This window comes from Lithobates pipiens, unplaced genomic scaffold (genome assembly GCF_037356315.1).
Source record: "Lithobates pipiens isolate NorthernLeopardFrog02 unplaced genomic scaffold, aLitPip1_a1.2 Scaffold_7, whole genome shotgun sequence".
Classification (NCBI taxonomy): Eukaryota; Metazoa; Chordata; class Amphibia; order Anura; family Ranidae; genus Lithobates; species Lithobates pipiens.
This window is the reverse complement of record NW_027507892.1, coordinates 7,647,846-7,664,018: the sequence shown is the minus strand read 5'-3', so window position 1 is coordinate 7,664,018 and position 16,173 is coordinate 7,647,846. Positions and strand designations below refer to the sequence as shown.

Genomic DNA, 16,173 nt, shown 5'->3' with positions numbered 1-16,173 from the left:
TCGCAGCCGCCGGCCATGCCCATCGGGTCCACCCCTGTCATGCAGCGGGTCGCACGTGTCTGCTATGGCTCTTAAAGGAGCCAACGTACAGCTACGGAGCTTTTCAGGAAAGAGCTTTTTTAATGACGGCGGCTGGTCTGCAAGTAGTTAATTTGCAGAGATTTCCTCTCTTTCTGTTTGGCTAATGGAGAGGAAGTGAAGGGAAATCTCCCCAATGGGACACAGAGGGCAAAAACTTTACAGGGGTTATAACCCTCCCTTACTCTATCCAAAATGAAAAAAAATAAATAAATAGCATATGGTTCTACTTTAATTTATTTTAACCCCTTAGAGCCGGCGTATGCTGGCCCTTTAACTGGTTCCCGACCGGCGCACGCCGATGTACGTCAGCAGAATGGCACGGTTGGGCACATGGGCGTACTTGTACATCCCTTTAAATTTGCCGCCGTGCCATCACGTGTCAATTGTCAGTTAAAGCGACGCAGTGCCGAATCTCAAAAAGTGCTCTGGTCTTTGGCCAACAAAACGGTCCGGGCTTAAGTGGTTAAGGGGTTTAGAATGCCGGGAGGCGGATCGGGGGCTATCGTCATGTGACCGCCGTGATTGGCTGTCACGGCGGTTACATGCTCAGAAAGCTCCAGATCACATGATGCAAACGGGAGCTTTCATTTTGCCGCCGGTAAACTGTGCCTGGAGCGCATAGGGCACACGCTCACAGCACAGCGCTATTGGCGCTATTGCACGCAAATATGCAAACATGCGCCGTCTCTACGCCACTGAGAGGCTGTATATTTGTGCGTGCTCGACGCCATGGAGTTAATCAATGAAGTTCAGTTTTAAACATAGTTACATAGTTAGTCAGGTTAAAAAAAGACACAAGTCCATCCAGTTCAACCACAAAAAAAAAAAATATATATCATACAATGCCATATACCCAATTCTATACCCACGGTTAATCCAGAGGAAGGCGAAAAACCCCAACAGAGCATGATCCAATTTGCTAAAGCAGGGGAAAAAATTCCTTTCTGATCCCCCGAGAGGCAATCAGATTTTCCCCGGATCAACTTTACCTATAAATATCAAACATGCCTGACTTCATGTTAAAGAACACCCCTGAGGAAAGAATTTAATTGAAACGCGTCGGGTGACGGATCACATCTGATCGCACGCTGTCATCTTGGTGTTTTCATATACAGATTTGTATACATTCCAACCAATTTTTGCTCCTGAGTGACCATGTTTTAAAATAAAATGTTTTGTATAATAAATATTTTGTAATACTTTAAACACTTCTCAATTTTTTTTTTTGTATAGATATTAATACCTTAAAAGTCCACTTAGGTCTACCCATTCTTTTGACTTCATGGTTAGATCATTGGCCTAAGGCACCCTTTATATCCAACGTCTCAAACATACAATATTGAAAACTTAATTTTATATTGATTATATAAATGAATAAAACAATAAAAAAATAAGCAATGCTTTATAAGAAAAATAAATAAATATATATATATATATATATATATATATATATATATATATATATATTAGTATGTGATGGTCACACTATAATTTATGATCCCTTGGGACAGTCTATGAAAATTATCCGAAGAGAGATGTCAGTTCTTCATATGAGTAACAAGCCAAATCTAAGTGTGGGGGAATTCACTTGCGCTACTTAAAGCAATTGCGCCATCACAAGTTCCATTGACAAGCCGTGAAAAGTGGGTCATTATAGAATCCATGTTTAGAATGTACCAGTCTGAAGATAATGTCATTCATCACCGTTACAACAGTGGGCCACTAATAAGCTCTCATTGCATATTCATAGCCGTGGTGTCTGCCGTACATTCCGGCACTCTCGCAGAGGTTGGGTGCATGTTCCATAATCCTGTCCAACCCTGGCGATGACTGTTCCTTTGTCATGTTACCTCAATTACACTGTAAAAGTGTTCCTCAAGATTGATGGCCCTGATCTGTGGTTCAATTGTAAATTAGAATGCTACTCTCCCTGGGGAGCCACACTCCTTATTTGTGATTAAATAAAAAAAAAAAAGGCTTGAAATAGAATAATGTAGGAAGTTTATTCTCTTACTTTTATGTAGTTATCTTAGATAGAATAGCTTTATTTGTGTAGGGGGTGGGGAGTCTAACTTCAGGTGTAAAGTGATCTCAAAATAATACATTGTTTGTCCCGTAATTCCTATGTTTTTCCCTTTCAGCAACCATATATGGCTGCAAAGTACAGCAAGGTATGGACATTTTTTATCCTTGATGGAGTGTGTGGATTGTTTTTTCACAGTTTTGTGGTTTGTATATTATTTCTTTTAAATACACTATATTACCAAATGTATTGGGACGCCTGCCTTTACACGCACATGACCTTTAACGGCATTCCAGTCTTAGTCCGTAGGTGTTAAATATTGAGTTGGCCCATCCTTTGCAGCTATTACATCTTCAACTCTTCTGGGAAGGCCGTCCAGAAGATTTAGGAGTGTGTCTATGGGAATGTTTGACCATTCTTCCAGAAGCACATTTGTGATGTTGGGCAAGAAGGCCTGGCTCTCAATCTCCACAATAATTAATCTCAAAGGTGTTCCATCGGGTTGAGGTCAAGACTCTGTGTAGGCCAGTCAAGTTCCTCCACCCCAAACTCGCTCATCCATGTCTTTACGGACCTTGCTTTGTGCAGTGGTGCGCAGTCAAGTTGGAACAGGAAGGGGTGATCCCCAAACTGTTCCAAGAAAGTTGGGAGCATGTAATTGTCCAAAATGTCTTGGTATGATGACGCCTTAAGAGTTCCCTTCACTGGAACTAAAGGGCCAAGACCAACCCCTGAAAAACAACCCCCACACCATAACCCCTCCTCCACCAAATGATTTGGACCAGTTTTTTTTTTCTTCTAAACGCAAGTGTGGCAAAACACGGCATAAAAGTATTGGAATGCCTGCCTTTACACACACATGAACTTTAATGGACTCTTAGTCCTTAGGGTTTAATATTGAGTTGGCCCACCCTTTGCAGCTAGAACAGCTTCAACTCTTCTGGGAAGGCTGTTCACAAGGTTTAGCAGTGTGTCTATGGGAATGTTTGACCATTCTTCCAGAAGTGCATTTGTGAGGTCAGGCACTGATGTTGGATGAGAGGGTCTGGCTCGCAATCTCCACTCTAATTCACCCCACAGGTGTTCTATTGGGTGGAGGTCAGTGAAGTTCCTCTGCTTGCATTTAAGACTTTAGGGACCTTGCTTTGTGCACTGGTGCATAGTGATGTTGGAACAGGAAGGGGCCATCCCCAAACTGTTCCCACAAAGTTGGGAGCATGAAATTGGCCAAAATGTCTTGGTATGCTGACGTCTTAAGAGTTGCCTTCACTGGAACTAAGGGGCCAAACCCAACCCCTGAAAAACAACCCCACACCATAGCCCCCGTTCCACCAAAGGATTTGGACCAATGCACAAAGATGTTGCATTCTACAATTTTAGTAGATCAACCCCATAGAATATTCCTTTAAAGTTGAACTCTAGGAATGATATTCATTGCATTTACACTAATTGAAATTCAGCAGGTTTAGCGGGGACTGGTCAAATTTCGATCAATATGTGGCAATCTAGACAAAAGTCAAACGCTTGACCGACTTATGTGGAAGGGACATGTTGGAAGACGTTTATCAATCAGCAGCTATGGCCAGTTGGCTGCAGATTCTGATTAGTGCATTCTGGCGGTGATCACTTTCAGAATACAATGTCTTTGAGTGGGGATTCCTCCATCCACCATGTTTAAGTGGACGGAGGGGAAAAAAAATAAAATAAAAATGACAGCATATGGCCAGCTATATATTGGCAAGTTTCGGGTGGAGAAACTTGACTGGCCTGCACCTCAACCCCATAGAACACCTTTGGGGTGAATAAGAGCTAAGACTGCAAAACCAGGCCTTCTCGTCCAACATCAGTGCCTGGCCTCACAAATGTGCTTCTGGAAGAATGGTCAAACATTCCCATAGACACAAGCCTAAACCTTGTGGACAGCCTTCCCAGAAGAGTTGAAGCTATTGTAGTTGCAAAGGGTGGGCAAACTCTATATTGAACCCTACGGACTAAGAATGGGATGCCAATAAAGTTCATGTGTGTGTAAAGGCAGGTGTCTCAATACTTTTGACAATATAGTGAACATTGGTCAGAGCTGGACCAATGTAAGTATACAATAATGATCATACCTGGAGTTCAGATTTAAGGTACACTCCAGTCATGATTGAAAATCAAGTTTTCCAATGCATATAGGGAGCATAGCCTACCTGAGCAGTCCATCAGTTTATAGTCAGGGGTTGCTGTAGTACTTTAATCCATCCTCTTCCATTTGTTGGTAAATTCCTGTTTGTGATGCAGGCGATAAATTCACATAAACATCCAATGCAGACTGTTTGCTGTCTTTTATGTACAGGAAGCCTGTAAAATAAAAATAAAAATCAGTATGAGGAAGTTTCTCATGGATAGCCGCCAGAGAAAAACCTTCCTGTGAAATTTAAATTGGATTTGTTCCAGGAAGTACATTCCCTGCGTCCCTGTGAGATGCTCTGTGAATTCTGGTGACTTCAGGGGAAAAAAAATTCTAGTAATTGTTAGAAACAGTGGGTAACTCGCCGATTGTTTTTACTTGTAGCCTGGAATGTCGCCTTAAAGTATATAATATTAAGTAAATGCAAACAACTGTTTCCGAAATGAGGAATAATCCTATTATTTTTTAAATGATACTTACGAATACCTTCTGTTTTAAGAAGGCATGACTGTGCTATGCTCTGATTCTGTCCCAGGGCTTTTAGATTGCTTTAGTCCCTCTAAACTGTTTGATTAAACTGTCTTGTTGTGTCCCAAGCCCTACTCCATAGGAGCCACTGTTTCCATAAACAGCATTGATGATGGCTGGAAACAGTTGTATGCAGTTTGCAATAAATGGCTTTTATATTATTGGGCTATATTTTCACTATACACCTACAGTTCTAGTAGTGCATTTGGCTGATAGCACATAAAGAAATGACTGCCATGTCGCCACCCACAGTCCTAAAATTAATATTTTTTTGAATATGCAATGGAATGGGACATGTGAATACCTTCTGTTCTGAGAGGTCTTTACTGTGGCCAATCCTAAAATGTTTCTTTTTTTTTAGTTTGTGTTCCAGGGTGTATATTGCACTTCACTTTCCTAAACACATAACAGAAAGTAGGCGAAAAATTCCCCTTGTAGAAAGTTGTCACCAGAACAGGTGTCCCCAGTGGAAGCTTTACAGTGGTGTAGTGGGTAGCACTCTCGCCTAGCCGTAAAAAGGGTTGCTGGTTTGAATCCCAACCATGACACTACCTGCCTGGAGTTTGCATGTTCTCCTTGTGCCTGTGTGGGTTTCCTCCTGGTACTCCGGTTTCCACCCACACTCCAAAGACATGCTGGAAGGTTAATTGGCTTCTGCCTAAATTGATCCTAGTATATGAATGTGGGTTAGGGACCTTAGATTGTAAGCTCTTTGAGGGTAGGGGCCGATGTGAATGCATAATATATATGTAAAGCGCTGCGTAAATTGACGGCGCTATAAAAGTACATTAAATAATAATAATGATAATTCCTGTTCTGGTGACAAAAGTAAAAATCTGGATTTCCCATTACCCTATGTCCCAGAAACAAGCATCAGCAGGACACATAATGGGGAGATTTACTAAAACTGGTGCACAAAACTCAACCAAATACATTTTGTGCTTATTCCAGAATTAATGTTCGAAAATTCTATTCTCAATAAATCTTGTTTGGAATAAAAAAAAAAAAACTGGTGCACCAAGAATCTGGTGCAGCTCTGCATGGTAGCCAATCAGCATCCAGGGGTTTATTGTCTAAGCTTAAAGGTGTTGGAAAGGCAGAGTTTTTTTTTATCTTAATGCATTCTATGTGCAGCAAAAAAACCTTTTGTGTGAAGCAGCCCCCTTCAGCACCCCTAATTACTTATTTGGAACCACCTCCACTCCCCAGTGAAAAATATCTATGGCCTTGGCCCCAGGTCTTCTTCTGAGTGCCCTGGATCTCTTTTGAGATACATTGATGATATATTCTGCATATTATACAGCTAATTTATCTGTTTTTTTTTGTAATACTTTATTATATGTCATTATAATCTGGCATTGCAGTTGTTTGAGCAATTCATTCTTGTTCAGTTAAAATATTAGTCTTAGATTTGATCCAATATGGTTTTCATGGAACCCACCAGACCAGTCTTACTCGACTTTTTCAACCCAGAGGAACCCTTAATATAACTTTCCAGGCTCAGGGAACTCCTTCCAAAAATGACTATACTTCCCAACTCATAATACATTTGTGCGTTGGTCAGTGGGAAGAATGTTCCTTACACTTTTGTTTACATCGATACATAGTTACATAGTTAGTCAGGTTGAAAAAAGACACAAGTCCATCCAGTTCAAACACAAAGAAGAATTACCCCCTTACATATAGCTAAAAAAATCAATGGTGTCAGTGGGAACTTATCTGAGAGGCAGAAATTGCTCTTTGCTCAAGGAACCCCTAGCAACCTCTGAAGGAACCCTAGGTGGGCAAAAATAGCTTTTTTGCTCAAGGTACCTCAAGCAACCTCTGGAGGATCATTAGGTAGGCAGAATTTGCTCTTTGTTCAAGAAACTTCTAGCAACCTCTGGAGGAACCTTAGGGTTCCATGAAACCCTGTTTGAGGAACCCTACACCAGACCCTTCACATTTTAATTCATGTGCCCAGAGGAGCCCCTCTATCGGGATCCTAGAAACACCCCTGCCTAACTCTATTCAAAACTAAAATGTTTTGGCTGGATTTACACTTTGACATTGTCACTGTTCCACTGATCTGGCCACAGTTGACAACTAAAGTTTATACCACAGATGTTGGTGATGGCAAGCAACTGTAAACCTGGTTTTGAAAGTAAGCCATATATGATGGCAGATTCCTCATGTAAGTATGAGGATAATGGTTTTACAATAAGTGTCATCTAAGAACAGTTTTGACTTGATGTTTGAACATTATACCTTGGTATCCATTGCTGTCATGGACTGAAAATACGTTGTAGCTAGTTGAACCATCAGTGACCATCCATGTCAGAGTTACTGTAACATAAAGTACATGAATAAAATATAATAAAACATTAATTTATTTGGTACAATGGAATCAGTTAGGCATAGAACAATGGGCAAAGGTTAACAAACCATAGCGACCAATCAGATTAGGTAAACTACAAGCTAATTGTTTTCTATAAGCTGGTGCACTTTGAGTGCCATCCTTGCTCTGTTCTGCTTTACCCAATCAGTTGAATGGTAACCGTAGACTATACATTATTGAATTTCTTATAATTAAATCTTTACACATACAGCAATAGGAAAAATTTACTAAAAAAGTGAACTTAAGCAAAGATGGTTTTACTTTGGACCTCAAACCTTTTTAAATTATATATATTTTTTTAAATCCCCATGATTGTGAATGATGTTTGACATACACATGGCTTCACCATTTGCCTACTGGGCACTTTCACCCCCTTCCTACCCAGGCCAATTTTCAGCTTTTGGTGTTGTAGCACTTGGAATGACAATTGCGCGGTCATGCAACGCTGTACCCAAACAACATTTTTGTCATTTTTTTGAGATGGATAGAGCTTTTTTTTGGTGGTATTTAATCACCTCTGGGATTTTGATTTATTGCTAAACTAATGAAAAAAGACTGAAAATTCTAAAAAAAAGTTTTTTTTCTTAGTTTCTGTTATTAAATTTAGTAAATAAGTATTTTTTCTCCTTCATTGATGTGCGCTGATAAGGCTGCACTGACGGGCACTGATAGACTGCACTGATGGGCACTGATGAGGTGGCAATGATGGGCACTGATGAGGAGACACTAATATGCAGCACTGATGGGCACTGATAGGCAGCACTGATAGGCAGCACTGATGGACACTGATAGACTAAACAGATGAAAAAGAATCGAAATAATTGAAAAAAAAAAAGGTTTTCTTAGTTTCTGTTATAAAATTTTGTAAATAAGTAATTTTTCCTCCTTCACTGATGGGCGCTGATGAGGCTGCACTGATGGGCACAGATAGGCTGCACTCATGGGCACTGATGAGGCGACACTGATGTGCACTGATGAGGAGGCACTAATATGCAGTACTGATGGGCCCTGATAGGCAGCACTGATAGGCAGCACTGATGAGCTCTGACAGCGGCACTGATTGGCAGCACTTATGTACACTGATAGGTGGCACGGAGAGGCGGCAATGATAGGCACTAGTAAGAGGCACTGATAGGCGGCACTCATAGGCAGCACTGATGGGCACTGAAAGGCAGAGGTTATGGACACTGATAGGCGTCACGGATAGGCGGCAATGATAGGCACTGATAGGTGGCACTGATGGGTGGCACTGATGGGCATTGACAGACAAAAAAGAAAACAAACAAGAAAAGGAGGGCACACCAACCTAGTGCATTACAAACTAATAGAGCTTTATTAAATAAAACACAGCAAAATATATACTCACAAACGAGTATTGATAGCAGGCATAATAAATAAAGCAAAATCCACTATTCCAAACATCGACAAGTCAGGACCTGACGTCGAGTGGATCAAACGATACCTCAAAATGTCTGACGCGTTTCAGGGGTGAACCCCTCTCTTCAGAGCCTAAACGGGTAATCGCAAGACGCTAGGCATTACTATGTGAAGCTGGTTACACCACATATTGTGGCATTAGACACCAAAGCGCAGGAGAAATTATTTTTTGTGGGCATTGACACACAGCACTGATAGGCACTGAAAGGCATCACTGGTGGGCATGGATTGTCAGCACCGGTGGGCACTGTTGGGGCTGCACTGATCATCAGGATACTGATGATCAGTGGCCTGATTGTCATTGCAGACGTCCCCACTGAGTAATGCCACTTACCGGCTCTCCTCTCCTCACACGCTGTCAGCGTGAGAAGAGGAATGGCGATAACCGGCATTTCCTGTTTACACTGTGATCAGCCGTGATTGGACACAGCTGATCACATGGTAAAGAGCCTACGTCATAGGCTCTTTACCATGATCGGTGATGCGTTGTGTCCCCAGGGAATAGGAGGACGTCGTATGATGTCCTCCCAGAACTAGACCTCTCACGCCCGTCCGTCATCTCACTATACGGCAAACGGGAAGCAGTTAATAAAGAAAAACTCATATAAAGCTTTCTCTGACTGGACGAGGTGGAGATCATGAAAAATACAATGTGTTCTATAAATTGTTGCAGTGCCGAGCCAGAGCAAAACAAGATTCAAGTAAGAATAGACATGCCCCTTGGATTTAAGCAATATTTGCTTTTCCTGGAGTTGAGCTTTAACTATAGTTTCCTCCAAAAATCTCAAAAAGTAGAACGTTTATGTCATCAGAAATACATACAAGTCTTCTTTGTATGACATGATGTTATTTTCTGCTAAAGACATTGACTTAATTCATCCTGTAGCCAGAAGACAATCAGAATACAAATTATATTTTGAGGGGAGGGCAAGGGATTGAAATGGAGCGTTAAATACACATTTAGCGGGAACACACACATAAAACAACATTAAACCAACATCTTACAATACATGGTGCTGTTACATGGAAGAAATTAGATGTTTCACAGAGGAAGCGACAGGATCTACAATCTGGAAACAATTAGGACAAATTCATGAGTTGTTAGCTAGCATTCCACACTGTGCAACTCATTCAGAGGTTAGTGTGAGTGAACAGATGTAGCCGCTCTTTCCCATCTAGTAGCACCACACATACTTTGTATCTCTAGGACTCTGGAATTTGTCTACTTGGATAGGATATCTGTCTGCTGCAGGAAGCACCAGGTATTCCCATTTGAGTTATGGCAGTTTCCCGCTGTAAGAAGAGTTTTTGTTGGTAGTATTCGTTTTTTTTGCAGATATTATATGTTTAAAGAATGTTACCCCAACATTTCATATTCCTTATACACTCACAGCCACTTTATTAGTTACACTTTGCTAGTACCAGGTTGGACCCCCTTTTGCTTTCAGAGCTGCCTTCATTCTTCGTGGCATAGATTCAACGAGGTGTTGGAGACTTTCTTCAGATATTTTGGTCCACGTTGACATGATAGCATCATGCAGTTACTACAGATTTGTCCGCTGCACATCCGTGATGAGAATCTCCACCACATCGAAAAAGGTGCTCTATTGGATTGAGATCTGGTGAGTGTGGAGGCCATTGGAGTACAGTGACCTCATTGTCCAGTGGTGAGATGATTGGAGCTTTGTGACATGGTGCATTATCCTGCTGGAAGGAGCCATCAGAAGACGGGGACACTGTAGTCATAAAGGGATGGACATGGTCAGCAACAATACTCAGGTTCCACCACATCCTAAAGGTGCTCTATTGGATTGAGATCTGGTGAGTGTGGAGACCATTGGAGTACAGTGAGCTCATTGTCCAGTGGTGAGATGATTGGAGCTTTGTGACATGGTGCATTATCCGGCTGGAAGGAGCCATCAGAAGATGGGGACACTGTAGTCATAAAGGGAAGGACATGGTCAGCAATAATACTCAGGAAGGCCGTGTGGTTTAAAGGATGCTCAGTTGGTACTAAGGGGCCCAAAGTGTGCCAAGAAGATATTCTTCCACACCATTACACCAACAGCCTGAACCGTTGATACAAGTCAGGATGGATCCATGCTTTAATGTTGTTTTGAGCCAGATTCTGACCCTACCATCTGCATTTTGCAGCTGAAATCGAGACTCATCAGACCAGGCAACGGTTATCCCAATCTTCTACTACCCAATTCCGGTGAGCTTGTGCGAATTACATAGTAGGTGAGGTTGAAAAAAGACACAAGTCCATCAAGGCCAACCTATGTGTGTGATTATATGTCAGTATTACATTGTATATCCCTGAATGTTGTGGTTATTCAGGTGCTTAGCTAATAGTTTTTTGAAACTATTGATGCCCCCCGCTGAGACCACCACCTGTGGAAGGGAATTCCACATGCTTGCCACTCTTACAGTAAAGAACCATCTACGTAGTTTAAGGTTAAACCTATTTTCTTCTAAACTTAATGAGTGGCCACGTGTCTTGTTAAACTCCCTTCCGCAAAAAAGTTTTATCCCTATTGTGGGGTCACCAGTACGGTATTTATAAATTGAAATCATATATTCTCTCAAGTGTCTCTTCTCCAGAGAGAATAAGTTCAGTGCTTGCAACCTTTCCTCGTAACTAAGGTCCTCCATACCCTTTATTAGCTTTGTTGCCCTTCTTTGTACTCGCTCCATTTCCAGTACATCCTTCCTGAGGATGGGTGCCTAGAACTGGACAGCATACTCCAGGTGCAGCCAGACCTAGAGCCTCTGTTTTCTGTTCTTAGCTGATAGGAGTGGCACCCGGTGTGGTCTTCTGCTGCTGTAGCCCACGAGTGGTTGTTTGAGTTACTGTTGCCTTTCTATCATCTCAAACCAGTCTGCCCATTTTCCTCCACACAACTGTCGCTCACTGGATATTTTCTCTTTTTCGGACCATTCTCTGTAAACCAGAGAGATGGTTGTGTGTGAAAAATCCCAGTAGAGGTGGCATTTTGCTAAAGATTCTCAGTAGAAGAGGCTTCTCCTCTGCACAATGGCCAAAAGGGTTTACTCACTCTCCATTGCTACCATTCATTAAAGTGTAACTCCACTTTTGTTAAGAAAAAAACATTTGCCTCTGGATGATCTAGGTACATTGCAAGGATTATAACAAACTTTGTTGCAGATTCCTACCTTTTGTTATTCTGAAGAATCTGTACTGAGTGGGAGGGACTAATGGGAGTGGTTTCATAATTAACTGTCAGGTGTGCAGCTGCAGAGCACTAATGAGGAAATCTGCTGGACCTGCATCCCTTTAGATGTGTTCCTATTGAAAGTATCTTTTCAAAAATTTAATTTTTGTTGCAGAGGATGCCTGAAATCTGACTTGCATCTTAGTGCAGACTTCTGGGAAAATTGGTGAGCCAATCACACAAGCAGGAAATGATATTTCGGGGGAGTGGTCAGTACACACTTTGTGTACAGAAAATTTCCAGGTAGCCATATTGCAATGCATTCTCAGAAAATTACAGAGCTGAAGATTGAAAAGGAAAGGTCATTTTTAATAACATTTAATTACAATATGATCCGTGTCATAATTATATGCGCTATATTATTTTTTTCTTTATTTGCTATTTTTTTCCCCACAAAAGTGGAGTTACCTTTTAAATGTCTTATATTTTTTGGGTGGTTACAAGACATTCTCTGATTAGACAAGGTGGAAAGGAGGATCAGTGATGTGACAATCTTCACCTCATCCAGTCAATGAAGGTCTTGGAATAATTAAAAAAAAATGCAAGACATTCTATGAATAGTGGTAATGCTGGGTGTGCGACTGCCTATAGTCAGTGTGCAGAGAGAAAGACCCCAAGCAGAACTTTGAAGATTGCGGTTATCACTGTAGTAGCGTCTACTACTACCTTGATTTACAGCTTCCCCAGTTCTCTAATTGGACAAGGTGAAGAGGTGGGGTGTTGACGTTGCACTCTCCATCCCGCCAAATCAGAGGTTGTTTTGTAGTCATTGAGAAAATGCAAAGCATTCTCTGAATGGTGGCTGTGCCCAACAGCCGACCTCCTGTGTTCAGAATGCAGTGGGGAAACTGCCTGTCACGGGACCCATAAGCTAGTGGGGATCACTGGAGTAACAGTGCCTAATACAGTGATTTCCAGCTTTTAGAGGGATCCCACAGGTATAGTATGCCATGCATACTGGAACAGGTGCATCCGAGCTACTACCTCCTGTGTAATGCCTGGTCAACCTCAAGAACATGGCTGGAAAGTCTCTGCAAACCTTCATGTGCAATCCGTGCAAAAAAAAAAAGAGAAAGGCTGGTGCTTTTTGAAGTCAGCTCAAACACTGTTTTATTAATGCAGGTGAGCAACAGTCAAAAAAGCCAACGCATTTCGGCCATCGGGCCATAATAACGGCTCGATGGCCGAAACGTGTTGGATTCTTTGTTGTTGACCTGCATTCATTAAACAATGTTTTAGCTAACTTGCATAGCAGCTGCCTTTCTCCCGTTTTTGCATAGATAGTATATGCATGATTACATTGGACCTAGCTGTACCAATATAAAAATATCCATATCTGGAATTCTTCTTTCACATATACAGAGTGCTAGACTCATCCAAAAAAAAAATTGTGCTTTTAAATGTACTACCTAAAATAACCCAGCTAATTATTGACATAATGTATACCGAATAAGGTATATGACATGCTAATGTTTACATTGCCATAGATATATAATTCTACATTTAGTAATTTGCATTTCTTGTTTGAAAGGTGTCCATGCAGTTCTTTAAGTACAATGCAATGAGTTGACACATGTTACTGGTATTTTCTTCTCTTTTACAGGTCAGTTTTTGGTTGAAACTATAAAACATGTGTTCACACTTGTAAATGTAATGGTTTTAATCTGAAAAAAATGCTCAATAAAGCCAGAACTGGAGGTACACATTTTCGGTTGATTGTGAACTGTTTTAAAACCGTTTTATTTGAATTTCTGGGGAGGCAGTAACTATATACTTGGATGAAGTGCTTAATGCACTAAAAGGTGTGGATTTGCCACCCACTTTGCCTGCAGACCAGTAGAGACTATTATCTGGAATCCTTATGTAGCAAGGTCCCAGGCTTCCTTTAGTCTAATGAGAACCTCCAGAGCCAAGAGCAAGGTTAATTAGCAGACTCTGAGACTTCTACAGGTAGACAGCCATGCGGGCAAAGGCATCTAGCAAGACACCACATCTGCATGTGTAGGAATGCTGTCTCCTATGGCAACAGTCATAGAACAGTTCCTAACACAAGTTGTAACGAACTCCTTTACTTTTTCTATAGTCACTTCTTGTAGGGCCTCAACCCACTGAACTTCCAGTTTCTCTCTCTATACTTGCTGATTCACTGCCACCGAATCCCTTGAGCTCTTCCAAACTTTCAGTTAAGTAGAGAAATCTAGAGAGACAGATATTCTGAAATGCTTCTGACAACTAAACATGATGGTATCTTGCAAAGATTTTCCAACCTTAGGAAAGTCTCTATCCAAACAGGAGGCAATCATTGCCCTTTCTATGGAGAACAGGAAACAAGGTTATCCTGGAAGGTGTTAACAAGTGGGCATTAGAAAGTAGAACATTGTGGTGGGCAGGGCTGGACTTACCATTGGGCTTGACTGGGCACAAGCCCATGGGCCCAGTCCAATAGGGGGCCCCGCGGGCCCCGCCGAGATACATAGCCGAGTGTACTTGGGTCGGCTCCGCTCACAGTCACGCCCAGTCCCGCCCTGTGATGGACATAACACAGAGACTGGACGTGACTGTGAGCCAAGCCCAGTAGACTCGGCTACTCTCAGCTCCGCTTGGGACTGCAAGAGGACCCAAGAGCCGCCAAGAGGACTTGAGAGCCGCCAAGAGGACCCGTGAGCTGCCGAGATACACAGGACTCTGTATCTTAGCAGCACCATTTTTAAACTTCAAGACTGCAATGTCAAGGCTGCAAATGACACTGGGGCAAGGCTGCAAATGACAAGGCTACACTGACAAGGCTGCAATGACACTGGACAATGCTGCAGATGGATGGGCAAGGCTGCAGATGGACACTGATAAGGCTGCATTGATGGGCATTTAAGTTTTAATTTTTTTCCTTAAACTTCTCTCCCAAGAGTTTTTTCGCTTAAAATTACCTCCTAAACTTGGGGTGCGTGTTATACACCAATAAATATGGTAATGTATAGAAGGTAGGGCCCAAAAGGGACTCAAGCCCAGGGGCCCCCACCACCCTAAGTCCTGCCCTGGTGGTGGGTCCTGATGGTTGAGCAACCACCTTAGACTGAGCACAGGATTATGTCTCAGCCCAGTTAATTAGGGTGAGAGATCTGTCCATCTATAGATAGCAAAAAATCTAGTAGGCCATTTAGAATATTTTTTTTGCTCCTATGTTGAGGAATTTTGTACTTCTCTTACATGGTAGAAGCTCATATATTTTATATAGAGAGCATTGAGGTAGTTAGGACTGATTTTTGCATAGCCAACCCTGGCTAGGTTTTTAGGGGCATCACCTGCAAATCTGCTGATTGTCTTTAAGCTCCATGTCATCTATGTCACGGGCCACCAATTTACCATTGGCTCACCCATTTTGGGCCTGTATTCCTAGAACTGAATTATAAGTAGACTAGTTGTGTGAATAAACTGTCTTCTTCACTTTTTTTACCACCAGCTTCAGCTTGTTATGCATGGCTATGACATCTAATTTTGTTTGTGTTATACTGACATACTAAAGATGGCCAAGTGACTGGGAAGCAGTACTTCACAGCTGGCCTGGGGGGGGCAAGAAGTATAGACCCAGCTTTAGTTGTAGGCATTCCTGCATAGTTTTGTTGTTCTATATTTCTTGAGTTAAAGTGTCCAATAGGATTAGGGATGAGCTTGGATTTGATCCCAGAAATAAGCTGACACTGCTGGTCCACTGAGCTGTGAGTAGGAGATTCCCCATCCCACAGGTACAGGTACATGTATACAAAAGGGTGGTGATGCCCATGACATCATGATATTGACCTCATATGGCCATGTGCTATATAAGGTCAATGATGTCACTAGCATCCCCACTCATTTGTTGCTGCTGATTGGGATGGTGGTCTGCTGTCCTATGACAATTTCCCACCGAATCTGGTTAAATTGAACTCTTGAACCTTAGCTCAGCCCTGATGGTGACTGGTGAAAAGCTTGGGTGCGGTCCAAACTTAGGTTTGGCCCAATCTAGAAGGCAACTGCCATTCTTGGGCCAATGAGCTGTGGCTAGGACATTCCTCACCCCGCAGCCGCACATGCACAAAGGTCACAGCACAAGATGTAAATTTAAATGTGTACATAGTATGAATAATGGCGTTACAGACAGTAACCTAATGTCTACAGATATCCATTATCTGCACATTATCTACACGTATTTTATTACCTTTATAATAAGTGCTATACAACACTTGATAACACATACCCTCCAAAAATGATTAGCTCTTTTTGCTTTTTCATTCTCAGACAGGGTGAAATCCCATCTTTCTTCACAAGAATATCTGTTGAAACAGAA

At 41.8% G+C, this 16,173-nt stretch overlaps 1 long non-coding RNA gene across 6 annotated transcripts in view; it reads right to left on the bottom strand.

The window, feature by feature from the left end:
* The window catches only part of LOC143959312 (uncharacterized), a 133,930-nt gene that overhangs the window by 42,990 nt on the left and 74,767 nt on the right, over nucleotides 1-16,173 (bottom strand). For all 6 annotated transcript variants that reach the window (XR_013270199.1, XR_013270201.1, XR_013270203.1 and 3 more), the window contains 3 exons: nucleotides 16,084-16,159; nucleotides 7,050-7,127; nucleotides 4,294-4,444 (listed from right to left, as the gene is read on the bottom strand). This is a non-coding gene — a long non-coding RNA (uncharacterized LOC143959312). The remainder of the gene's footprint in view (nucleotides 1-4,293; nucleotides 4,445-7,049; nucleotides 7,128-16,083; nucleotides 16,160-16,173) is intronic.